The sequence below is a fragment of the Microtus pennsylvanicus genome, chromosome 21 (assembly GCF_037038515.1).
Source record: "Microtus pennsylvanicus isolate mMicPen1 chromosome 21, mMicPen1.hap1, whole genome shotgun sequence".
Taxonomy (NCBI): Eukaryota; Metazoa; Chordata; class Mammalia; order Rodentia; family Cricetidae; genus Microtus; species Microtus pennsylvanicus.
Window position 1 is genome coordinate 20,867,071 of NC_134599.1, and position 23,275 is coordinate 20,890,345.

Consider the following 23,275-nt stretch of genomic DNA (forward strand, 5'->3'; position numbering starts at 1 on the left):
AAAATAAACTGCTTGGCCCTCATTGGTTAGAAGATAGGTGGGAGGAGTAAACAGAACAGAATGCTGGGAGGAAGAGGAAGTGAGCTCAGACTCCAGAACTCTCCTCTAGGGAGCAGACGCCTCAGCAGAGACGCCATGCTCCCGGCTCCTGGACAGACACACGTGATGAAGCTCCGACCCAGGATGGACTTAGGCTAGAATCTTCCCGGTAAGACCGGTGCTTCACAGATGATAAGAAATGGGCTAGTCCAGGTGCGAGAGTTAGCCTAGAAGAGGCTAGATAAAAATGGGCCAAGCAGTGATTAAAAGAATACAGTGTCCGTGTAATTATTTCGGGGCATAAGCTAGCCGAGCAGGTGGCCAGGGTGCTGGGAATGCAGCCCCGCCGCCCTTATTACTACACTAGCATTGGAGACGGAGGCTTTCTCCTGCAGATTGGACAGGACATCAGAGTGGGGTGGCACTGTGTGTTTCCTGAGATACTAAGACTCACGTGCCTGCTTGCTCGTGAGCACGTGTGTGCATGGGTGTGCTGAAGTAGAAACAGATGATAAGGAAGAGGCAAGCATGCTGATCCTCTCTTCAAAAAAGTGGCCACCATGTGCTTAGCATCCTCCTTTTTTAGGACATTTGAAAGACTTAACCACCTTTTTTTGGGAAAGTGAAAAAAAAAAGATGGCCAGTAGGAACTGGTCATCTGGGCTGCTGTTGACTCTACAGTAGGAACAGAAGGACCAAGGTACCTAGCAACTGGTCAAAGAATAAACATTGGGCTCTCTCGGCCTTGGCGCCATCTTCCTTGACACCCCTGCGCCATGAGAGCGAAGTGGAGGAAGAAGAGAATGCGCAGACTGAAGCACAAGAGAAGAAAGATGAGGCAGAGGTCCAAGTAAACTCGCCTGTCCACCCACGAAGGCCGAGGGAGCAGAAGTAAGGGACGCTGGAGGCTGGGACGCTGGTACAAGTTGAACTGAGCTGCAGTCAGAAGAAGTCTCCGGACTCGCGACCTAGCCACCTGCTCGCAGAGACCACGGAGAGACCTCCTGCCCATCATGACAACAGCCCCACTGGCCCTTTGCCCTGGACCTGTGGCGTTCTGGAATAGTTCTGTCCTCACCTGTGGCCAATTGTAAGTCGTGTACAATAAGCCATCTTTGTCACTGTCAGCTGAAGAATGCAAAAAAAAAAAAAAAGACTAAGCAGTTGGTAAGAGAGAATACAGAGAATAGTTCTGAGGACAAAGATTTCCCCTGCTTTGACATGACAGGCGCCCACTTCTAGGCTGGGTGGTGATTTTGAGAGATCCCGGTCACAGAGAATCAGCTCCCTAAGGAAGCTTGTTTTTTGGTTCTGTGGGCGGGTAACATACCATGTACTAAAGCATTCGGGGAAGTGCTACCTGATTGTTAGAATAAAGAAGGTTTAATTGCCAAATATTAGGCTTTAAAAACCAATCAAGTGTAGAAGGAAGCTTTAATTAGACAGAAGAATCAGATAAACAGAGTGTAAAAAGCTTTGTACCTGAACAGCCTGTATCTCATTGTGTGCTCGCCCTCCAAGGACATTGTGAAACAGAATAGACCATTGCTAGGCACTTTGGGACAATTCTAAGTAAGGGAACAAGCATATTATTTCACTCATGTCCAGAGGTCATATTGAGTTTATGGGACTTTGGGACATCCTGAATTTATGGGGCCTTTGATCTTAGGAATGCTGAAAACCAAATAAGCAGCATCCATTGTGGATCAAGTACCACGGCCCTCAAGACAATGGATATCGACTTCGTGCACCCTCAAAAACACAGACCGAAGATTATCAATTGACTTGCAGTCAATACTGTCTACACATACTTGTCTTGAAAAGACAAAAAAATTTTTTTTTTAAACACATCAAAGCTATTTCAACTTGAGCATTCAACAACACTCAGGATCTTGCTTGCTGTCTCAAGTGCAAGTGCTTCCTGTCTTCTGTGGAGCTGAGAGCATCTGGTGACAGAATGCTCATTTCCCCCTCTACCCTCAACTTAGTCCGTTTCAGGAAACATGTGAAGAATTCACCCTGAAGAGCTTCCTGTCAAGCCGGGGGACCCTCACCTAGAAGATCGGCTTTAGACTACAATGGCTTCCCACTCACTGAGGTATTTTTAGAACCGAACATAGAACAAAACTGAACTTTTCAAGCAGGCAAGCAATGCAAAATGCTTAGGGCTGATGTTCAAAGGGCAAAGCTTCCTTAAAAAAGACTATTGATCGGGCCTAACTGCAACCTGACAGGAGCCAGATGAACTCAGGAATGTGCAAAACGAAGCTAGGTCAGGAAAGGCAATCTCTAAACTCCCGAGGGAGGGAGATCTGAGCCGCGCCCTCCACTGAACAGATGGTACAGGGGGTGCTAGGTAGTCGATGCCACGGTGAAGTGTCCATGTTAGTTAAAGATGATGTGGGCAATGTGTCTCCAAATATATCCAGCATCCTCTCAGTTGACTGAGCTCTGATCTTTTCACCACATGGATGTGTGAGTTCTCAGTTTTAAGATCTGCCCCTCGCTTACTCAGCAAAACATTCTTAGATGACTTTCTGGTTGCTTAAGTATAGCTTGAAGAAGACACTATGTAGGAACTGACCTAAAATATACCCAGGGAACAAAATATCCTAATCAAAGAAGGAACAACTACCCTGAGCTTCACTCTTGCCTCTCACTCATCCTTAGAGCAAGCCTTTCTTGTGTACTCACATTCCTTGGCACTAGAGATGAAGGACCAATGACGGTTCAGTTACTCATCCCAAGGATTTCAGAAGGAGGGTGTAGAAATCACACACACACTAAAACACGCTCACTCACTCTGAGTCTGAGCCACTTGTAGCATCTGGCTGGGCAGCAGCACATGTTGGTTCATTTTCCATCCCATCCTCTTCCTTACCAGCATTACCCCTACAATGCACTATACCTCAGTTTCTAAACTTCTGTACAGAGGGTATATTCCCGAGACAAATAGAAGCCACTCCCTGGACTTTTCCCAGGATTCTTCGTAGCTTCGGCAGGCTGCTTGTCTGCAGACTTTTCCATGCCAGATACAAGGCTCCCACCCCTGGGGAGGAGAGCCACGCCAGCACTCATTCGATTGACCCTCTAGACACACTGGATTAAAAGTAGACAACCTGAAGAGCAACATCTGATCATTACACTATGCAAAGCCAATTAAGTTCTATCCCTTACGTAGAAAAGTGCTGCGTATCTACTTCAATGGATGATGAGCTACACTGAGCCCCTTTTCTCTCTCATCCCCCCAATTGACAATCCAAAGATTGTGAATCATAAAATCTCAGGTCATCATTAAGTCCAACACTCCCATGTCTCCTGGTCTTCAAATGTTACAACCGGTGGGACCAAAGGAAGAAAATTGCTCTAGCCACATTGTTCATGAGCTCTTTCCTGTTTCTGGTCCTTATTCCCATGCTACTAAACAGGCTACATATACCTAGGGAGTTTGGTTCCTTGAAGTTGCCTTCAGTGAGCTTTCTTCCTACCAAGAAGCCTTGGGTCTATGGGTGATTGACCAGATGACCTGGTTAGAGGCTTCTAAGGCTCAACGAAGAGTGAATATCAAAAACAAAGTAAGTCAGAAGTATGCTAGGATTGACAGATGTTAGTAGATGGGCTGCATCTCCTGTAGCTTTCTTCTTACCCTAGAGACAACATCCTTCTCTATTTCTTTGCCTCAGAGGATGAGTGGCCACAGTAGAAGAAAAAACAGTCATTGAATTCCAAGTGCAACACCAGCCTTTCGGGGGTGTTAGGGTATGCTATAGCCTAAACCATGAAGAGCTAAAGCTTCAAACACAATTTGGAAGTCAGTCCACAAGCTAGCTCATCTTGTTCCAAGATTAGACAAAAACTCAAGTCAGAGATCTGTAAGAGGGTCAGAGAAAGGGACACTGTGCCCTCAAGAACCAGGGAGAAGTTTCTTCATGAAATTCAGCCCAACTTCATCTCCAAGGTTCCCAAAAGCTTGTCTGTCTCCTGGATAACACCAGGATCCCTGGAGCCCTGGCTGGGATTCCCAGGCACTGGAGGAAGAGAGCATTTTCTTCTCTGTTCCCCATGACCCCCATACCTTTTCTCTGTGTGCCTTTTAGGACCTATTGTCCCAGCCCAATTCCAGCAGAATCCTCTCTTACATATGCGCCTGTGTGGTGGCATTTCATTTGTATTTTAATAAACAAAGCTTCCCTGAAGTTCAGAGAGTAAAACAGCCACTCTATCCAGTCTTACCAACCAGGCCACAATAACCCACACCTTTAATCCCAGTAGCCACACAAACTTGCCTTAGAAACCAGGTGGTGCAGGCCTTTAATCTCAGCCCTAGAGAGAATTATAAAATGAAAGGAAACAGCTCTCTGTCTCATTGTGAGATTCCTGAAGACAAGATCACCATGTCAGACTGAGGTGAAGGTAAGAGGCAGCAGGGTCTGGCTGCTTTGTTTTTCAGATCTCCAGGTTGAATCCCCATTTTCTCTCTCTGAGTTTTTATTAATCATGCTTCAAACCTGTCTCCATTCCTAATATTTACCCATCTTATAGTAAGGAAGACACATCTCATTATCACAACTACTGTCAAAGAGCCGACTGATAGGCAGGAACTAATTTCCCATCAGTCAAGAGGCAGGGGGAGTCTCTAGCTGTTTGGTTTAGAACTGAACTGGTGACCCCACTGACTTGAAAAGCTCCGATGTGATGACACCCCCAGAGTCAGCCCCTGTGTACCTTGTCTATCACCTCCCCCTTTCAATGCCACAGACACGGGAGCTCCTCTTCCCTGGTCCTCATTCCACCCTCCACCTTCCAACCACAGCCTCGGGTGATTTCCTGTAGGGTGAACCACTCCGTCATTCATTAACATTACTCAAAATGGTGGTCTCAAAATAACATCCCTTCTGCTTTTGATGGTCAAGGTACTGGACTCCATTTCCAGGCTGATTCAAAGAAATCAGAGCCAGAGCCGGGCATTGCCTATCGCTCAAGAGCAGTGGCTGAAAGGCAGCCGGCTCCATTGCAGGCTCCCTCTTTCTTCCTGCCATTCTTCGGGAGGATGCGCTTGTCTTTTATGGGCATCATAATCAATAGTTCTTCTCTCCTTTGTGATGGATTACATCAGTCACGACTCTGCTAAATTGTCACCTGACATTCGTTTGGATGCTATTCTTCTGGATGGAACACAATTTTCTCTCTCTCTTCAATGCCTGGAATATTGAAAGGGCCTACATAACAATGCTCAATTATGTGTCAAGTCACAGTTTTACTATAGGGCTAAGAAAAGAGAACATAGCTGCAGCTGGCTCCCCACTCACCACAGAGCATCCAAAAGCAAGCCTGATGTCAACCTGGCTCCCAACAAAAGCCCATTTGTTACCGAGAAATCACACACACACACAAATGAGATCAAAGCCTCACCCGTGTCCATTCATGCCGTCCTAGCTGTGCTGAGAAACTACAGAATTTTTTTAAAGTGGAAAAAAAAATCAAACTATGACAGAAAAATAAGAGAATGTCATTGGAAATCTTAGTTGCGCTGCCCCTGGAGAGGAGCTGGTTTAGACATTTCCTCAGAGCTTTGAAGGGTGAAGTGGTACTGAGGTTTAAGAAGAGTAAAATCCTTTAGGGAGGCTGAGAACGGCATCACTCCATCCTACGCAGGCTCCCTGGGGATAGATGTCTCTCATGTGGTCACAACCAGGGGCAGAGAGTCTTATTCTAGAAGGTAGACAGAGCATCTACCAGGGTCCCCCAGGATTTTTTCAGTCTAGTTCTACCTGTGTTAGATGTCAACATCATCGGGCTCAGGATAGTGTCGTCTAAAACACAGAGTCTACATATGGGATGCTCCAAGAACTACTTTAGCCCTGAATTGTGTATTGGGGGGGGGTGGTCGAGAGAGAGACAGAGTGATACAGACAGACAACAGACAGATACACATACACACACACTTACACACACACCCTCACAGAGAGAGAAAGAGAAAGGGAGAGAGTGTGTATGTTTAGATAAACACACACACAAACAGAAAAAGTTGGGCAGGGATAATAGTGGAGATGTAAACAATTGCATGGCTACTCTAATGAATAACACCTATAATTTCTATTTATTCAGTATCTATCATGCTGTGTATATGTCTTCTCTTAATACTCACAGCTTTCTGAGGTCATTCTTAATACGTCTGTTTTACAGCTAAGGAAGAGAAGCTCAGTCCATCGGCTAATTAGACCTCGAGGCAGCCTTTCCACCACGCTACTCAGTGTCCTAACTCCTTCTCCCAATGGTGACAGATCCAGGGCTTTGTATAACGCAAAGTTCATTCAGAGGAGCTGTGCGAGAGCCAGAAGCACAGCATCTCCATCCATCCACAGCAATGAGCATGCTCCCGACACAGGCACACAAGCTGAATGGCCCTAAATCACTGCCAAGAAGCAGTATGCTATAGGATGGATCCTAGGGAGTGGGGCAGGGTAACACGGAGAGACTTTTAGGTTCCAGGAGAGCTGGGTGTGGACTTTGGCCAAGAATTAATCCCATAGCTCAATGCTGCCTGTTCTGCCTCCCTCCTAGCTCTGCAAGCTGACTAGTTGTGTCTGATATAGGTTCAAGGAGTTAGATAACAGGCAGGTGCTTCCTCATCCGAGGGGGAAGAAGGAGGAGCATTCTGACAGAGGGTGCTGCTGTCTGGCAAATTGCGGGCACCTGGACTTTGTTTAGAAAAGTCAGCTTTAAGGAAACTGGTGATTAAAAGAAAAATTCCCTTTCAGAGAAGACAAACTAGAACGGAAGTGAGATTGCCAGAGTCAGTTTCATTTTGTCCCTGCCTCGGCTGGCCTCTGTTAAATAGAAAGCTCCGGAGTACATGTGAGAGATGATTAGACTTACAAAGTTCCATTTGTGCGAGACCTTTCACACCGCCTTGCATTAGAAGAAGAGCGTTACACAGGTAGGGGCCCATGTGACTTCGGAAAATGTGTAAAACAAGAAGGAAAACATCCCGATTTGGACAGGCTTCAAGACTGTGACCCAAAGAGAAAGCAGACCCGGCTGGAAATCAATTCTGCCATGAGAAGATGAGTTCTCTAAGAGCTGAAGCCGTCAGCACAGCCTCCCACCCGGGGCCCCACCTTGTCTGCTCCTCAGCACATTCTCCGCGGGTTCTGAAAACTGTCTCCTAGTCCCTCGATATGATAACGCAGGGGGAAGATGCAGCATTTCATCCGTTCCTGAGAAAATGGTTCAGAATTGAGAGATTTTCTTCCCCCATCCACGAGGCTGAAATTAAAGGTCTTTCTTAGCCACTGTTCCTGTATGACGTAGCTTTGAGAAGTTGTTCTCCATTGCCCCTCTCGCTTGTGCCTTCCCTCACACACAATGGAAATGAAATGAGAATAGGGAAGATTGATGCTACTTTTTCAAATGATAAATGCCACCAATTTGTATTTCCCTTGGAGAACTCCTTTTTCATATTCGTTTTCTTTAGGTAGGTTAGTTCCCCACCCCCCATCTCCCATTCAATCTTTCATTTCTTTCCCTGACATTATCTGTACCGCATACAGAGCCCCGAAAGGACAAGTATTCCTCTCTAACCCTAAACATACTCACGGCCAACACAAATGGCCATGTCGAACAATAGAAACCACCTTGTTCCATTCAACTAAAGTGTCCACATAGAAACCGGATTCTTTTCTAGAGGGCAGGCCGAGGACAGGACAGTGACACTTGAACAAATAACTTCTCCTAGACCAAAATATGTTGAAAGGCACGGTGTGAAAGGACTTCCCCTGAGTGATGCAGAGACTGCATTGGGGTCATACATTCTATAAACACTTAGAAAAGCATGGTGTGTGCACACTAAGCTGGGAAAACGGCGTACACAGTGCAGAAACCCACAGTTTCAGAAGAGATGGGTCCGTCTCCATGTTAGGAGTTCATAACCCAGGTAACAATTAAATGCATCTTGACTCTACACAGACAAATAGCCTGTGGATTCCCTAGGAGCTTTTAAAATGGGAAGGGAGCCTATTCAACAGGGAAAAGGGGCTCATAATTCCCATTCTTCTCCATGCTCTGTATCTGGCTCGATCCAACTCAGGCAAATAAGATTTTTAGATAAGTTGGCATCATAAGAATGCATCTAATGATGGTTCATTCATTTAAAATACATGGCTTGTACCACGTGCATGTTCTAGTTATCGTGTGAAATACAAGTCAGGAGATACAAAGATGAGCTAACTAATCAGGACTCCATTCTCAAACTACTTATTTGTACAGGGGGACAAGAGGGCAGAGGCCCTTGTCTGCACTGAACTGTGTATACTCCAGCCAAAACACCTTCTGTAGACCTTCTGTACTCATAAACATTAAGTGTGTAAAAGCCTGTGCACCCTTTTCTTTTTCCTCAAAGCAGGATTGGTGGTCTGTGGAAGAAATGCTCACAGAGAGGACTAAGGGCAAGACAAGAGCTAACGTGTAGTCTGGGTTTGGAAAGACAAGTAAGAACTGGCCAGTAAGATAATGGGAAAAGAACATTCTACAGGTCAGGGATAGTAGGACCTGTTCTCTCTGTGTGTTACAGAGAGTATTTAAATAGTGTTTGGAGCAAGGAGCAAGAAATGATGATACGTGGATGGAACTTGATGACACACCATGTCTCAGCCCTAAGGATGGAGGCGTAGTTGTGAATGAAGCTCTGGCACTCCTCCGTATCGAACACCTCATTAAAGCTATATACAATTCCTGCCTCTATCAAAAGTGTGGTGTAAGGGGCTGGGGAAATGACTCAGCAGTTAAACACTTGCTGGGTAAGCATAAGGACAGAATTCTAATCACCAGAAAGCCACCCGAATGCCAGATGGGCTGCTGGCCTGCCCATAAGACCAACCTTGGAAGATAGAGACAGCAGATCCCCAGAACAAGCTGGCAAACAAGACTTGCCATACAAGGGATCTCTGAGTTTGACTGAGGGATCACACCTCAATGAATAAGGCAGAAAAGCCATCCAGGAAGGATTCCTGACATCGACCTTGTGCCTCCATGTGCACATGCACACACAGGTGCATAAGCATCCACACATCCGTGTACCTACATGCATAGAAAAACATACATATACTCACAACATACATGGGAAAGCGCACTGTATGAAAATAATGGTTAGGTGAGAAGGCAAGAATAGCTGTGGGAATAAAAACACACCATTATTCGCTGCAGACATCACAGACTTCTACTAAGACAACAAGGTCCCTTGAAAGTGAGGAGCGATTCCCAGTGATAGGGATCTGTCTGATTGTATTCTCTGTCTGGTCTTGAACCTGAGTTCTATATTTAGGGACAGATAACAGAGATGTCTTAACTCATCCATCCACATGGATGTGATTCAAGTGACGCTGAGTGCATCCAAGGTGGGTCCTGGTCTGGCTATCTGGAAGCAGCACCTACTGTAATAGGTTTCTCCACAAGAAGGGACACATACCATTGGAGACACAAATCAACTCATGTCAATAAATGGAATCTGGCTTACTGTCTACCTAGTGCAGCCTGAACAGACTCCCAACAGCTAACCCTGAGGGACTGGGAGTGACAGTTTCTTTGTTTCCTCTGACATTTTTCTGTGTGAAACAGAAACACGACTCCTAACACTAGAAGAATGCCATGGTTGTACAGGAACCCTGGGACTCAGGAGGCAGTGAAAGAGGAAATTAGACAGAAGCCTAACTCCCAAACAAAAGATATGGGGATGGGTTTTCAAAGTCAACCTGAGTTACTTAGAGGACCTCAGTAAGGCTGACTAACAAAAATAAGAGAAGCAAAAGAAGCAGACCCATTGCGCTGGGAGATGGGAACGGCGCAGATTACAGAGCCAGAGGTCTAGAGCTTAAGACCTCGAGGGCTAAAAACAGGGTCCGCTAAATCCATTATAGATCTACCTGATAGAAAGCTTGAAACACATTTCCTTTCTCAGAGGGGAAAACAGCCAAGTTTAGACATGTTCCTTGTGTTATGTTCCCCTAAATCAATCTTACTTCCTCTAGTGCCTCTTTGTATCTAACGATGAGAGGGTTAGCAGGGTGATTGTTTCTTCCTCCCACCTTCATTAAGGTCAAGATTTAGGAGGCTACAGAAAGCTCCATACCGGCGCAGTGGCTTTGTTCATCTGTGGCTATGCATATTCATGGCCACTGACACTGTCTGCCATGTCGCACTCTCCCAAGGTGATAGGAGCTTCATGAGTACAGCCGTTTACCGAGGACCTGCCGTGGATGCCAAGGCGAACTCCTGATTCTGTAATCCTTATAATGCCAGAGGAAATGATCTCACTTATTCTTTGATATGGCTAATACTTAGGCACGAGTTTATGATAGAGGAAATGACTTCACTTATTTTTTGACATGGCTAATCCTTCTAAGCACAGGGTTATGATAGAAAATAAATATTAACTCAAGTTTACATAAAGAAGGCAACCTATACAAAAGCAATGATCACACTTCAACAACCAGGGAGGCCATTCCATTGGGAATGGTTAAGTCAGCCCAGCAACTGATTAGACTGACTCCAACTGGCTTGTGACTGGCCAAATGACTTCCTTTTTTTTTTTTTTTAATGATACCTGTGCTGGTGAAATCAAATACAAAGAGAAGAAATCATCCGAAATCAATATCTATCTGAAAGACACCAACCTGGATAGGACATAGACAGCGTAAAGCACAAACCACGCTACGAGGTAGAAAACAGCTACGTGAAGCCATGGAGATCCCCTATACCAAGAGAGATATAGGCTGCTTGTCTTGGGTCAGCTGTGATCAAAGCCATGGAGAGCACCCTATACCCGGGCAGATACATAGGCTGCTTGTCCTGGGTCAGCTGTGATCTAGTCAAAAGTTGACCTTGGCTATTTATTAGAATCACCTAAGAAGCCTTTCAAACTATTGATATAATAGGACCCGGGGACTCTGATTAAATTGGTCTGGGGCAAAACCTAGACGATAGTATTTTTTAAGACTTCTCCGGTAATAAAAGCATATATCCATATCCATATCCATGGCTGAGAACTTCAGAGTTTAGTGTGCCTCTCCACCTCAATTTCCTGTTTGTTTAATAAGAATGTCAGGCAGGTGATATAGAGGGCCCTGCGTAGCCCTGAGATTCCGTATGAATCCTGACCCCATCCCCAGCTCGCAGGCTGTTCTGAAAAGACCACTTTCTCTTTGCATAATTCAATTCCCAAATGCTGCCAAGACTGCTGACCTACCACAGAGGGTTGGTGTGTGGGCTAATGAGATCATATTTGCAAAGTGTTTGGGGGCTCTGGGGAAGGAATCTCTAATCCACGCAGCTAAGAATGATTACAGCAACGTTAATGTCATTTTTTTTTTGTAAAGGAAAGTAAACCGTAGTTCACAGCCCCGTGTCTGCCATAATTAGACAGAGAGTGGCATCGTGGAGAGTAGATTAAAGCAGCGTCGCTCTTGTTAAGACTAGACGCCAGGTCAAGTCTTGGAGAGGAATGTCTGAGCAATTATCATGGACATGGACTGGAAAAGGAAAAAAAGCAACATTAATCCTAATGGAACCCCGTCATCCTGAAACACACACCAGCAGCCTTTACGGCAGGAGACTTCGGGGTCCTCCTCCCCATTCCATACAATAGAGAAGAGGAAGTGGACCTTACACTTCTTTTGTGAGGGTAATCATTAATGGGACTCCACTCCGAAGGGCTTATTGCCTGTGCTTTCTGACACTGGAACAGCAGAAGTGATCCTCTTTCCTTTAAAACCCTAACGTTAGAGCTGCCCCTGCGTAAGAACTGAAGTGATAGCCAAGGCCAGAGCTCCAGAGACATGAACTTGTATCTGGGTCTACCCCTTACCTTTGTGACCTCTGGGCAAGTCTCTATCTTTTTTTTACATTGGTATTATATAATATGTACAAAGTTCTTATAAACCACCTTGTATTGCCCAGTGAGGATTCAGTTTCTTCACTCTGTACAGTGTTTGGATATTACCGGACTTGATAAGATATTTCCAATCTACAGTCACCACTGTGTTTGAGGAGCTCAGCTCTCTTGCTCCAATGGTATTCAATCTGCAATAATCATCCATCCATCCATCCATCCATCCATCCATCCATCCATCCATCCATCAGTCCATCCACCTGCCCATTCATCATTGACTTAAATTCAATGGCTGTTTTAACATTTTGTTGGACAAACATAGTCTCCCAAAAGCCCTTGTCATTAATGATCAGTATTTAACTGAAATTCTAAAAAATATGACTCATTCTATTTCAGGGTTGTCACCAAATACCCAAGGATGACTGAAAACCACCAAGTGATCTAAAGGCTAGTATTTAAGAATAGAATTCTGCCCATGACACAGGCTTAAAAGTTGAGTGTTTGAAGGATGTTGTATTTGTGTATAGATATAAACAAATCGGCCCAAATAAATCATAACTGTTCCCCACATTCTTTTGCTCACAGCAGATAGTTAAAAATAATTTGAGCCCAAAGCAAATGAAAGAGGGTTACTTTCTTTATCATACACTATGTGCTCATTGAAGTCTAAGTTCCCAGAAGTGATGTCACCACAAAACATATCAGTGGTACTGAATATGAACTCTAGAAACTCACACACAAGTCCATGTAAGTCTACGCAAGGATTTAGGATTGAACACATGGACTCTCTCAGTTTCATTGGGAAGATAGAACTAGTCAGTTATCATTGCTGGAATAAATGGTTAACTATTTGGGGAAAAATACATCTGGATCCTTATAGTCTACAAGGAAACCAAGTGGAATAAAATTAGTAAGAGAAAAAAATTCACAATCAATGTCAGTAGGAATGTAAGATATGTTTCTAGGAAAGGCAAAGCTTTAGAATATTAGTAAATAAGAATGGGAAATGGGAAGAAAATTTGCCCATGTAAAATATAAGAAAAAGCAGAAAGTATAATTTTTTTTCAGACTGCAAACATAATGAAGAGTATAAATAGGATAATTGTTACTTCTGATAAAAACCAAATAATTTAGGGAAAGACTAAGAATAGTAGTTAAAAATGTAAAAATTTAAATTTTGCCTATGCACACACAGACACACACACACACACACACTCATACACACAACACACACTATCAAACATGGAAAATTATTAAGCCTCACTACCATGCAAAGAATAACCATTTAAAATAAGCTAGCATATTTCTCTTTACCTATCAAACACACACATTTAGTTCTAGCAAGTGTTCAGTGAGATAAACATTTTGCTACACAGCTAGTGGGAATATAAATTGTTCTGAGAGTCTTTCATTTTTCAAATCTCTGAAGGAAAATACAGGTAGTCTTTAAAATGTTCCTACCTTTTGACCTAGTAATTTAACTTACTGAAGTCCATATTAGGAAACCAATCTGCTATATATATGTGTAAGGTTTCTTTTTCCCTCTGGCAATCCTTAAAGGGAGAAAAAACAAACAAACAAACAAACAAACAAAAGACTGACTTCCTGGGTGAGAAATGCTAAGCTATGGCATCTAGGGGCTGTTTGACAACCTTCAAAGATGGTTATTCAAGCTTATGCAGCATTAAATCAAAAGGTCATTTAAAAATTTTCAGAGTGGAACATATTCTTAACACTATGTTTTAAACCCACCAAGGAAAGAGTGTTTTTTCAAAACCACTAAATCATTAGTTCTTACCTTTGGTTGGTAAAATCGTGGATAATTTTTCTTTAAGTGGTTTTTAAAAAAATGGCCTCATCTTAACAGCTAGAAGAGCAAACTGTTGTTGGCCTGTGTCTGCGTTTCATGTGTGTGCATGAGGTGGACATGATGTGGACATGCGAGACAAGAGTACGGATGTGCTCACGTGTGGACATCAAAGGACAATGTTCAGGGGTTGCCTTTATCCTCCGTGAGACAGGGTTTCTCTTGCTGCTTTCCTCTGTGCTGCATGCTCCAGGCTAACTGGCCTAGAAGGATTGTCAGGGCATGGGAGGTCCAGGTAGGAGACAGTTGTCTTGTTTCTTTAAGAGAGACAGGATTAGATTTGCCTCTTTCTGTACATGTGGTTCGGGTCTGAACTCCAGTTATCAGGCCTGCCTGGACCCATGCTTTTACCCAGTGGGCCATCTTCCTAGCCCCTAACACAGCCACCCTTTATACAAAGCGTAGAGATGTACATTCCAAAGGCTGCTTTGTTAACCCGAGAAAAATGCAAGGAAGTTGACAATGGTCGTCAAACTCCGCTCTCCTTCTTTCTTCCTGTTCTTTCTTAATCTTTACAGGGCCTTGTAGGGGAAATGAAAGAACCACTTGTAAGCCTGCATTTTCTCTTTTACCCTAACCGCCAACTGGAAAGACATTCTCAAAACAGGAGATCTAAGGTATATTATGCAGGGTGAAAATAGATAAATGCTTTACAAAGACTCTGCTGGGGAAGAGCCCCAGGAAGGCCAGTGCTTCTGTGGGAAACATTTAGTCTGGCAGCTGTCTCCCTAATGACAGAAGCACATTTACTATAGTCTAGTGGGTGACGAGCAGCAGAACTTACCAGAAAATACAGCACGGATTTCCTCCGAGCGCTAGCGGCCAATTTCACTCTGGGAGGTGAAATTACTGGAACTGATAAGCCAATATTAAGGGGCTAAAAAAGCTTCTTAAAAATTCCAAAGACCAATTTAAGCCATCAGACCTGCATCCGAACAAACGGGAAGATGGCAATCTGAAAATTATAATAAGAATGAATTGATTTTGTACCTCCTCTCTAGTTTCATTATGATCTCTGACAGGAGAATGGATTCATTTTATGTCATTTTCTCCGGAGCCTGGGAGAATATTTTCTTTCAGGTCCAGAGCTATGTATGAGCAGAAAGCACAGATGGGCCCGTTTCTGCCTCAACCCAGCAGAGACTGCGAATGACTTTGGAGTTGTTTAAACTTGTTTCTTTTCTCCAAGCAGCCTGACTATTCAGCAGCTGCTCCCTTGAAGGCTCAGGAAGACTCAGGGGGAAATGGGAGACAAAACAGTAGGGGAGGACATTCCTTAAAGGAAATTCTGTGGGTGGGGCAGAATGCTTCATAGCAAAGTGGGGGATAAGCCACCTTGGCATGTTATTTTAATGTAGGGGATCATACATGAATAAAATCCTATTTTGTTTTAGGATATACACTCCACACCTTAGATCAAATGGCTTGTTGACAATAATAGCAAAATATGTTACACATAAAAGGATGTACACAAATCTATGAGAGAGAGAGAGAGAGAGAGAGAGAGAGAGAGAGAGAGAGAGAGAGAGAGAGAGAGAGAGAGGGAGGGAGGGAGGGAGGGAGGGAGGGAGAGAAAGAGAGAGGAAGAGGTGGAAGAGGAAGAAGAAGAAAGAGAAGAAGAGAATTACAAAGTCAAACAGAAGGGCTGGAGAGATGGCTCAGTCACAAAGAATACTGTTCTTGAAGAGTTTGCTTCCAGCACTGACTTCCAGCAGCCTTTGACCGCCTGTAACTCCAGCTCTGCAGCATCAGGGGGCCTCATCAGGTTCCTAAGGGCACCTGAATTTACATGCATGTTCTCACACCCAGGAACACATGCACACATAATTTTTAAAAGTAAAAAGAATCTCACAAAAGAATATGCATATAGAAGTCTGTAATGCTAACTTAACAACTTCAGAATGAATCACTCTGGAAAAGTTCTTGGAAAATACATCGGCAAGCTGCTTGTTGTTACCTGGAATAACCTCACTCCCAGGCATTTTTAACCAGATCAGGTAGCTGTAGCTCTTGGGGACTCTTTGTCCCCCCACTTCTTTGTCCTTGTCCCTGCTATTTTCTCCATTAAAAATGCTTCTCCAAGCTCCTGATCATAGATATTTCCAAGTTTTTCCTCCTTGAGCGTTGTCTCAGACTCTCAACGCTCCTCTAATCTCTACCCCCGAGTTCTTGCCTTTGATTTCTCTTACACCCTTGTTTAGAAGAACAGTCACTCTGGCTGTGAAATTCCCCATCAGATCACATCTTTGGTATTATTGCTTGTTCAGTCATATCTCTCTTAGAGTCTGTAAATTCTCCAAAGTGAGGGAAAGATGCCGCTCTTACTTGCCGAGAAAGTTCAAAGGCCACAAACAGTGCCTAGCGCGCCTGTGTTCTCCAAATATTTGTAAAGCGATGCTACTAGACTTCCTGTCCTCCTAAGTCAGAGGCTCCATGGTACTCACTTCTGTATCCCTGCACAAGGTAGGCCCTCAACAAATATTTGTTGATTGAATTGTTTTTAGATAGAGAAAACTAAGAGTATCTTTTCCCTTTCATCAATGTTTGAGTGACTTGTGAAGAGTCATGACAAGGGCAAGTTATAAGAAAGCATTTAATTGGGGGCTCATTTATAGTTTCAGAGTGTTAGTTCCTGGTCGACATGGTGGGGAGTGTGGCAGTAGGCAGGCAGGCATGGTGTTGGAGCAGTAGCTGAGGGCATACATCCTGATCTACAGGCAGGAGGAAGAAGGGAGCCACTGAGCCCTGGCATGAGCTTTTGAAACCTCAGAGCCTGCCACCCCTACCACATGACACATCTCCTCCGACAAGGCCACATTTCCTTACCCTTCCCAAACAGTGCTATTAAGTGCAGTCCAAATATTCAAATATGTAAGCTTATAGGAACCATTCTCTTCCAAATCGCCACAACCAGTTATTTTTTTTAATTCACTATATTATTCATTATGGGCTCAAGAATCCAGGCCAAGTGAAGTTTTGTCCTGACCATGAAAGGGACCAGGGGGAAACTGGAGTGGCCAGAACAGAAAGCCCTTGTGGTGGGCTTCAGGCCTTCCCAGTCACTGAGCAAGTCTGACTTAAAGCTCATCAGAGTTGCAGAAGGGCTGATGGCCAAGCATTGGCAACTGTGGACCCCCAGACCCTGAAATTGCTGTGATCCCCCCTGCCTACTGGAATAAACAACTTGTTTTCCTGTGCTTGCAGCTGCTCTGAGCAAACAACTTGTTTTGCAGCTGCTCTGAGCACAAGACCCTCAGAAGTTCCTGATGGGAGTGGTTTCTAGTGGACTTGCAGCTGAGAGTTAGGGTGTGGCTATTGGTCAAGAAGAGCCTATATAAGCTGCCATGAACTACAATAAAGAGAGCATTCTTGGAGCATTCTTGGCACCCATGTCTCGTGTGTGTGTGTGTGTGTGTGTGTGTTTCAACTCCAGCCCTTTGTGTGACTTGTGAATCTTACCATAGTACGTACTGCATAGTGCAGGCATTGCGCTACAACCAAGTATCTTCAGGGGAGCAGGTCATTGGTGGCATCATAAGGTCACATCAGGTTCCTTACACATGACTGTATCATATTAGCCCATCAGGAAATAGGCTCAGAAACCCAAGTCCTAAAGGGATACAACTACCATCATGGTGTTAATTACATGGCAGTAGCCTCCCTTCTGTGTGGAGGTGTTAGGGTGCTCCACTGTCAGATGGGTACCATCACCAACTCCTTTTGTTTGGGACATAGCTAAGTACACTGGCCACAGAGTCACTCACCAGGACAAGATGATTCACAAAATTCCATTAAAAGGAATGAAGAGAGAGATTTCTTTTCTATTGGAGTAGGAAATATGTGGTTTCAAAGAGGGCTGGAATGTCAGCCATTGGCTAGGATTTCAAGACCATGCACGACAAGGAAAGATCGTGTGCTGGACAGAAAATACAGCCATCCTACTGGTCAGTAACAAACCACATGTGTTACAAGAATGATGTCTCAAGACTGTATTTACTAATGACATTGCTGCCATCTTAGTTTGTATAAGTATATGCTATGATAGTCAACCTTCTCAGAAGGTATTGGTAAAGTGATGGACATAATTATAATTATGCCTCTACCATTAAGTGGGGCAAGACTATATACAGACTATGCTTTCCCCATAAAATCTACAAAAGCACTTATTCCAGCTGTCCCTCATAAGTGTAATAAATAAATGTAATAAATCCATATGCAAATAAAGAACGGTGACACTCTCCAGAAGTAAGATGATAGATGAGTGTTTGATAAGCTGCGACCATAGCTACATATCTAGAATCTGCTGTGCTCTGTGGCATTCAATGGCGGTGTGATAGTTAGTGTTGATCAGGTCAGCCTCCGACCAGGTCAGTGAGGGGTCATCTTGATTAGGAACACTAAGGAGGAAAGACCCACCCTAAATACCAGTTGCTGAGTTTGGGTACCATATTGTAACCAAACAGGAAAAGACAGATGAGCACAAATGTTCATCACCTTCTGCTTCTTGGCTTCTTGGCTTCAAATGTAGTGTGACCAGCTGCATCAGCCTGCCTGTGATGTCCCCACCACCATGAACTATGACCTCAAACCATGAGTCAAGATACATGCATACATTCTCCTTTAAGTTGCTTTTGCCAAGGCACATTATCATAGCAATAGAAAAAATAACTAATATTAATTTCCTCTGTTCTGAAGACCAGACTCAAGCAGGGAAGCCTCTGCCCCTGTTATGCAAGCAAGTGTGTGTACAGGAAGCTGATGTGAGAGCAGAAAGAATTCTCCCCATTTTAGGGAATTTTTCCGGAATTTTTAAAAAGGTGGAGAATGAGAAGGCCACCCCTTGTGCCAGCTGAATGCAGGAATTAAGCAGACTGTGCCATCATTTTCCTCTCCGTTCACCACCATGAGAACTTGACTAACTCATTGGCCCTTCCTGCATTCCCATTTAACATGCTCGCAATGGGAATGGCAAGATGAAAAACCAACAGAGAGTCCGCCTACTTTAGAGAAATGTTGTAAGACATCAGTATGAGGTGATCTAATGATGCCAAAGGTCTGAAACCATGTCTATAAAAAACAAACGAAAACTTCCCAAAGTAGGTTCAAAATACTTCTACTTTTTGGACTATGGGAAATATCTTTATTAATGTCTAGTTGGACTTTTAAAAGCCCAAAACTGATTCTGTCAGAAACCAACTTTGTCATAGAGATGATTCAGAAAAGGCCTGGAGCAGAGATGGGTTGAGAAGAATAACCTTGTACTCCTTTAAAAGTCTTACTGTTTCTTTTTCTTTTAAGAAAAGGAATAATTGACTAGAAAAGCAAAAGTAATAGAGAAATTGATTTAAAAGTCCTAACACAGAAAGACTTCAAAATGAAAAAGAGATACACTGTTATCCTTCCGTCGATGAATCATATTTGGTTGATCAAAAATGCAAAACTAGACCCATACGCGGCACGGTGCCATCAATCACGGCTGGGGCCAGTATGTCACACACCTACATGATCACAAAACTCAGAATTCTCTCTGTGCCATGCCCCGTGGTAGCATTAAAGAACAGGTGACTCCTCTGCCTCCAAATAGGAGAGGCAAACAGGCAAAGCGATGAGCGTGATCCACTGCGCACATCCCTCGTCTCAGAATGACGGTAGGTCCAATTGCAGAGGTCTGAACTTAGCCCCTTAGCCAAGGGAGTGGCAGGAAGGCTGGGAGGATCTTAGATAGGCTGAGCTGCTAACACCCTGGATCAAGGAAAGACCCCTCATTTAGAAGCCCTTTGCCTGCATCTTCTTCCTCATTGTCTGAACACCCTGAAGACAGGAAAAGGGACCTAAAATACCCACCAGTTTTGTATATTTAAAGCAATCTAGAGTGGTTACATTAAGGTGAGTTCAGAAGAGGAGTTTGGCTGTCTACAGAGCAGGTTGCTATGGAACAAGTGTCTGGCTAGGACCAACTGGCCAGCAGCCACAGACTCCTTGTTCTCAATCACCCTCTTCCCCCAAATCACTGGGATAAAGGCTCACATGTGAGCTTCCAGTAGAGGTGGAGGCAACAAGGAGTTTCTCCAGAATAATCGGGTGTCCCAATGGCTTTCAGAGTTTCCCATACCTGATGTAAGAGCAGGCTCGTTTGCTCTAGGCCAAAGAAATATTTTGCCCAGATGTGTACCCTCAAAGGAACCATGAGCAGAAAGGCGCAGGCACCAAACCTCAGGTCCTACACAAGATAATTTATTCTGGGAGCTAGAAAAAGTCTGGGCTTACTCAATTTACATCTCCAGGGTTTGGTGACAAATCAGAACCTTGCCACCAGGCAGGCCATGTCCTGTTCCATCTCCTGAATAGAATCTATGTGCACTGTTCACTCTACATACATGATGTGGGGCCTACCAATGGGGGGAATGGGAAAAGTCACCCTCAAGGCACACATACCTCTTGCCTCCCTACGAAGGAATGGGAATTGAAGCATCCCTCAAACATGCCTATCAAATATAGGTAGTACAACATTCAACCCAGAGGAGACCGAGGACACTCCTCTCTGACTTGACTGACAGAGGGAGGGGGACACCCCCAGCTGTATTTAATAACTGGAACAGGTGGTGTGAGAAATGCCTTCTCCCAAGAGTAAGCAAAGAAGTCAAAAACCATGGGAAACAACAATCCATTTGCTTTCCTATTGTGCGGCCCCCCTTCACTGCACCTAATTTGAAAAAAAATGCATAGAATTTTTGAAGCCCAATGACCAGCTATCTATTGCTCAGAACCAGAGACTGTTTTGTTCACACACACACACACACACACACACACACACGAGAGAGAGAGAGAGAGAGAGAGAGAGAGAGAGAGAGAGAGAGAGAGAGAGAGAGAGAGAGAGAATTCTAGCAGGTACCTACACTGAGTAATACTTCAGTTTTCCCCTTGACTTTTAATGATTATAAATCCAGCTCGAAGACAATAGATGTTGCAAGAGCTAGGCACTGTATGTGTTGTGTGCTGCTGTCATGTGACCCTCAGCCTCCAAGAATCCAAGAAGATTACAAGCACATCAACAGAAACTGGCTTCTGGAGAGAGAGCACGAGCAAGGAACTCAGGACCGCGAGGGGTGCACCCACACACTGAGACAATGGGGATGTTCTATCGGGAACTCACCAAGGCCAGCTGGCCTGGGTCTGAAAAAGCATGGGATAAAACCGGACTCGCTGAACATAGCGGACAACGAGGACTACTGAGAACTCAAGAACAATAGCACTGGGTTTTTGATCCTACTGCACGTACTGGCTTTGTGGGAGCCTAGGCCATTTGGATGCTCACCTTACTAGACCTGGATGGAGATGGATGATCCTTGGGCTTCCCACAGGGCAGGGAACCCTGATTGCTCTTCAGGCTGACAAGGGAGGGAGACTTGATTGGGGGAGGGGGAGGGAAATGGGAGGCGGTGGCAGAGAGGAGGCAGAAATCTTTAATAAATAAATAAATAAAATAAAAAAAGAAAAAGAAAATAAAAAAAGAAACTGGCTTCTGCTCTCCGTGTTTGCTTTCTTCTCCTCCCTTCTTGCCTCCCTGCCTGATATACCTTTCCCTTTCTTCCCCCTTTTTAAAGAGGAAAGAAATACATCTCTCCATTCGGTAAAATTACACAAGCCAAAGAAGGTAAAAACAGTCCCTTGAAATCCGTCTGTGACCAATCATAGCATATTGAGGAAATTGAGGCTGAGAAACCACAATTATTTATTGAAGCGTCAGCCATGGGATCCCAGGTCACTCGTCTCCTCTGTCAGGATTCTTCAGCTAAAGCATGGCAGAGCAAATGCAGGAGAAATTCATTTGGGAAATAAATGATGGCGTCAACACTTTCTTAATCCACTGGGTTTTTGGAAGGGTATAGATGATGATGATGGGGAGGAGAAGGAGAAGGAGGAGAAGGGGGAGGAGGAGGAGGAGGGGGAGGAAAATGGACTCTAAATGAAGCCAACCTTTAGTTTGGGGTGATAAACTGTTCTGTCAAAGAAAATAGTTCTGTTCAAATGTTGACTTGCTTTAAATGTCAAAACAAAATAAAATCTACCAAACTTAATTAAGATTAAATATGTTTTGCTCAGTCACACGAGAATCCCACACATCTCTCCGAAAATAGTAACCCACTTAAGATCAATGAAGTACAAGTTGAAATGAGAGGAGTAGAAATCATGGGAGTTGATTATAGACAGTAAATCCCTGCATGATGTATGTCAGGGGGTCCCTGTATGATGTATGTCGTGGGGGGGAACAGACACAGACGGGCTGATGTCAGAAGCTAATGATCAAACGGACAGCTAGTTGAAAATTTTCATTTGTCCATCATCCTTTGGCAGTATTTTTGGATCACTACTCAATTCCCCAGTGTCTATACTGGAAACCAGAAGTCAAACAAACTGGGCCTAATGTGGTTGGTTTGCCATGACAGTGGTAACCACGCTGAGAAGGGGGTAATTGTTGAAAAGTTAAAATCGCCTGAGACAAAAAGCAAAGAACACAGGTCCAACACACTTTAGACAGTTACAGCCATCCTTCCTTGTTAAACCCAATGCATTCCAACTTAACAATCTCTTTCTTTCCTGTACATGTGTGAATAACCTAAATGGGATTTTAGAACTGTAAAGAACTTTTAAAACATACTTAAAATACATTCAAAGGAACTCTGTCTTAATTATCTAAATGGCTTGAATTGCTACACCAGTAACTAAGAGCTTTTATTAAATGCCAAATCTTTTTTTAAAGCAACCTCAGAGAGACACAGTCTCAGCAAGCTGCGACCATGCCAGCAAAACAAAGTGGCAATTTGGGCAATTGTCCACGTAATTCAGACCAAAGAAACCTGCCATCGCCAGGACTCCATTAACAAGAGATTCTGAACAACTTTGCTCATTAGGCATCAGATTTTGGGCAGGGAATGAGCCAGAAATGAGTTCCCACGAGCCATTATTGAAAAGCCGAATATAGCCAAGCCAGCCTTTGTTTGCCAAGATTCAACTGGTGGTTATAATAATTAAATGACCAACATTAAAAAAGCAACTGTCTGTTTGCACAATTCCGTACTTGTGTTTGGGCTATTCTTCCCAGTTGATGCGTGGCGAAGTGAATATAGACACTTCACTGTGTCTACCTCTGTCTAGGCAGAAGACTAACATGGTGCTGTCAAGCCACTGGCCCTCACCTTCTGCACCATCCATTCAGATCGTTGATGTTTGATCAGATCCACCATGCGGAAACTGTCTTCTTATTCTACTAAGGGAAATAAATTGACTGCACCGGGTGGGTTCATCCATGTAGAATAAACACCATCTCAGTTGTCTACAGGTGAAATGCAGATTAAAGAGAATCATGCAGGTAGATGATGGGATCCCAAGCTTGGGGGGCGGGGAGGGGAGATGAAGAGGAGAAGATACGTCTGTGCCCAGCAACCCTCACAGTTCTCCAGTTCCCCAAGCTTGAGCATCCCTTG

General features: G+C 44.0%; 1 protein-coding gene across 1 annotated transcript in view; it reads right to left on the bottom strand.

Moving 5' to 3' along the window:
• The window catches only part of Alk (ALK receptor tyrosine kinase), a 726,297-nt gene that overhangs the window by 582,972 nt on the left and 120,050 nt on the right, over positions 1–23,275 (bottom strand). The window lies entirely within an intron of this gene.